The following is a 4,826-nucleotide window of genomic DNA, read 5'->3' on the forward strand; positions in this document are numbered from 1 at the left end:
GACTACTTGATTGAGGGCAGTTGACTTAACTTATGGGAGTCTGTTTCTTCACCTGTTAGATTCAGTGTACATTACCAGACCTTAATGCCTTTCAGTTCTATGATTCTGTTTATGTAAATATTCACCAATGCCTATGTGGTCATGGATAGGCACTGGACAAAAGCAAAAATTGTTTAAATATACCTCTATTATAAACTGAAAGAGAACAGTTTTATATTATTCATAACAATTTCTCTACATAAGAGGAACATGTTTGTTCTTTTACTTTATAGCAAAAAAAATGGAGGTGCTCATTAAGCAGGACAGCCCCCGTTTTTGAGTTAGTTGGCAGTTATGTCTGTAAATGAATGTTTATTCATTGCCACGAGTGATGGATGTACATGCTCAGTTCTTGACTTGAAAATGCAATAGTTGAAAGTGAATATAACAGAGCATTTATTCTCTTCATTCAGATTGTATTCAGAGTGATCTCATGAAGAAAATTACCAGTGTCAGGGTCTGAATTTGGCTAAGTCAGATTTATTTCTCCAGATAGTTTTTGTATTTCTAAGCTTTTATTGTTCTATATATACTACTTCAGCCTTTTGTTTGTTTGTGTCCATTTTGTTTCTCTGTCTCTCTCCACCCTGTTCCACCCTGCTGCTTGCCTCAGAAGACTGGAGTTGCAGGCTGCATCTCCATGACTCCTGTGAGCTGGAATTGGAAGTGGGAGGTTTCTTCCTTACCCTCCTGCTTTCACACCCCTGCTCTCTGGTAGCTGCACCCTTCCAACCACGTTTTCTTCCAGGTTGGTCTTCTTCCCCAGCTTCAGCTCTCAATGGGTTCTGCTGTTGCCTTTCTTTGTTTCTCCAGCCCCAGGGGAAAAATGGGTCTCCCTCTGTAGCTGGTTGCTGGGTGCCTCATCATATTTTGTCTTTTTTTTCTTTTTCGTTTTAATGTTTATTTATTTACTTTGAGAGGAGGGGTGAGAGGTGAAGGGAGGGAGAGAGAGAATCCCAAGCAGGCTCTGCACTGTCAGCACAGACAGGACTCGAACGCTTGGATCGAACCCATGTTGAGCTGAAATCCAGAGCTGGACACTTAACCGACTGAGCACCCAGGTGCCCCAACTTTGTCTTTTTTCTTAACCTGGTCTATATATCTTTGCATAGCCTTTTCATTAGAGTCTCTTCATTTGAACCATCTAGGGTGAATTTTGTTTCTTCCAGAGGACACCATCTCTTACCTAAAACACTTTGAAATGGAATTTAAGTACCTCTTTCTAAAGATGGTATTGATTTCAATCACTGAATGTATATTGGGTATCTTAATAAACATAGGATTATACTGAGTACTATGAGAGGTACCAGTGGTATTTGTGGCATGATTCTTGCCCTTGACAAGTTTAAACTCTAGTTAGAAGGTTTCTGATCAATATACTGAACGATATGTAATACAGGACTTTAAATCTTAAATTAGGCAGCTCATAGGACTACTCAAGTGACACAAGATAAAATTATTATTGGAAACACTCACCTTCCAGATATGCCACACTTCTTGTATTTTTTAATTTCCTGAACTGGAAAAAAATTTTATTCATTAGACTTATAAAACATGTTATTCTGTACTGGAAGTATTTGTGAAATGTTAACCAGCCGTGGAACACTCATTCTGGAAATATCCTGAGTAGGGGAAATGTGTCCAAAGGTACCTGCTGTATAAACATCTTGAGGGCCAACAGGTCATTGCTCTGTGGGTAAGAAGAGTTCATTAGCCAAACAAGAAGAATGGTGGGCCACTTGTCATTGATCAGTCTGGAACCATCCATCATTCCCATATATTACATGAGTAAGATCGTGATCAACTGTTTCTGACTCTGAATTTCACTGGGAGCTCCATATGGGCCCAGAGACATGTACTAAAACCCAACCGTGCTTATCAGTATATTTCCCTATTTGGTTTAGAGAGAAGGCTTGGGGACAGGAGAATGGGAAAAGCATATACTACACTCTGGTGCCTAATGTGATTATTGCGATTCAGTAAACAGGTTACTGTTTTTATGAACCTGGATGTCAAAAGTACAAATTTATGTTAGACCTCAGTGGGGTTCTCCATCAGAGCAGAAAAAGGCTTTAGGTGGGTTTTGGGGTCTTGTTTTCAAATTTGATTAGAATTCAGATAGGCAAGAGAGTAGACAGACTTACAAGAGAGAGAAACAATACGAGGATAGGCAGAAATGTGGAAATGAGCTAGGTATTACACACAAGATCGTGAAGAAACCTCCTTGATTTGATGACAAAGTACACTTTGAGCAGTACAAAATAATATTGGACAGATAGGATAGGGACAGATCAACTTTCTGTAATGGAGCTGATGAAAGAGAACAAAGCATGAGAATTTCAAAGTTTTATCAGCTATGTGATTTGTCTTTAAGTAATGTAATTTGCTTTTAAGTATGGATGTAGCCACTCTGTAGAATCATGGTTGGTTAAAAATTGCTATCATATTCAATAAGCAGGGCTTGAATTGGACAGGATCTCGTAAGATTTTAGATATGGAAACTGATTCCGAAGTCCTGTGCTAGATGTAGGAAGAGAGGAAGTTCAGAAGTGCATTCTTAGCTAAACAGAGTGTAGGAATAGATCTACTAATGAGGCAACATAAGTTTGCCGCTATGGCAACAATACCATTATTCAAGATTGCTTCCTTTCCCAAAGCAGGAGACAACATTACAATGATTTCCTCTCTCTATGCAGGAGCCTGCTTCCTACCAGCCGGGTAGGTAATAAGAGAAGCTTCACCATTTTTTGCCAGTCCTTCCAGGACCTTTAGTCCTTCCTAAAGGTCATAGGAATAGGAATAATATTGTGTGGGCATAGGACTTTTTAAGGTCTTAGCAAGCACTGTCTTGTTAGTGCTACATTCTATGGGCTTTTCTTTTGTGTCTTCACCCTCTGTTCTCCCAATTGCAAATGAAGAAAAGTGGCACTGAAACCCATCCACCATTAACAATTGCTGCTTAAATGTCTTTTAGCACTTGGTTCTGGAGTAGCAATTATTGGAGCACTTAGCTAATAAATGCCTGGTGAGTTTCATCTCTGGATATCAGAAAATTAAATAAAAACGCCAGAAAACTGGATAGTAAATTAGCAACGCCGGTTATTGAAGTGATATGTAAGTGTCTTTTTTCACATTAAGGTACCAGTATGATATAACACTCCTATCATGACAGTGCCTAGACTCCTTGAGTTAGCAGAACAAAGAATTTACACTCTACATAACTATTTCAGGCAGTAAAAATTTCTAAGTCAGTACCATTTTTCTCTATAAACCTGTCTTGCATACATCACATTGATGTGAAGTCAGATGAGATAATTACGCGAAGACACTTTGTAAACTGGAGAGCTAGATAATGGTCAAGGAATCATTATTACTATCATTCGACGAATCACGAAAGAACGTATTGGAAGGTGACTTGTGGATCAGTATTTTCAAACTCTAGAAAAAGCACTTATCCTTAAGAACTAAAGGGAATGAATTAAGAATTTTGAAGTATTTATTGCGTTTGATATGTTAATAATAATCTGAATTGCTAACAAGAATGAATACATTGAAACAGTATTATTCTTTCTTTTTAATGCTCTATGGTACCATGTTCCAAGTATATACAGATACATTTAAAAGGATATTCACTGCGACATTGGTATGGTAAAAGAAAACAAAACAAACAAAACTAACCTGGAAACAACTCGTGTGTCCATCATTATGGATCTACTTGAGCAAATTATGGTACATTTATATTATGGAATGCTATATACATAAAGAAAAGAATGAAATAGACTTTATAAATACTAACATGGAAAGATGTCCAAGAGATATTAAGTGATAAACACAATGTACAAAACAGTATGTATGGTATAATTTAGTACATTTATGAGAGCTATATAATTATCAAGGAATTATTGCTCAAGCAACTGAGCCACTCAGGCTCCCCTCTATCAAGGAATTATTGAAAAAAGTCTTTCTATAAAGTAAACAGGAAACATTATTGAGGAATATTTGCTATTCTTCTATTAACAATGGCTGTCCATATCAGAAGAGTTTATCTACAATAATTTTTTAATGTTAGAATTTTTTTGTAATAAGCATATGTTTCTCTCATGAGCATAAAACGTCAAGGCTTTTACAGATGGATAAAATGTCTGTGCTTCAAACAAAACCTAAACACGTTAATGAGTAGATAGCATTGACTTTCAACCATATATTGAAAAAAATATTGAAGGTTTGAAATTACTTAAGCCAAATAGAACTTAGTTCAACTTGCTGAGGCTCATTTGGAATTACAAGACTTGAAAGAAATGCCTCAAAATATTGATCCTGCTGCTCTAAGGAACCATGCAATAAGTTCAAAATAAGGTTCAGAGTCTCCATAGAGCTAAAACAACTCTTCCTGCTAACATAAGCTGAAACAAAGATGAGTTTTATCCTCCTGTAAGATTTTAGCTTTTGTTTGTGACCAATAAATCAAATGTCCACATGTTTGTTGAATGCATTGTAAGCCCCAGAGAGCAATCAACTAAAACGGTTTGACATAGGTTGAACAAGGTCAACTTGGACTTACACTAAAAGAAGTAATAGTAATGGCCAAAGTTAGCTTTGCTTTTTTTCCATCGGAAGCAAAGCACGAAGAGTGTGGACTGTTTGTGAAGGGAGATGTTTCAAAGATTCAGCTATTTCAGAGATGAATGATTACTTTTTCTTATTTTCCTTCATTTGTCCATCTCCATGCCTGTTAAATACCTACCTGATGGCTGAATAGAGAGAAAACTGTGATGTGATTAAAATTA

Source organism: Panthera uncia (genome assembly GCF_023721935.1).
Source record: "Panthera uncia isolate 11264 chromosome A1 unlocalized genomic scaffold, Puncia_PCG_1.0 HiC_scaffold_17, whole genome shotgun sequence".
NCBI lineage: Eukaryota > Metazoa > Chordata > Mammalia > Carnivora > Felidae > Panthera > Panthera uncia.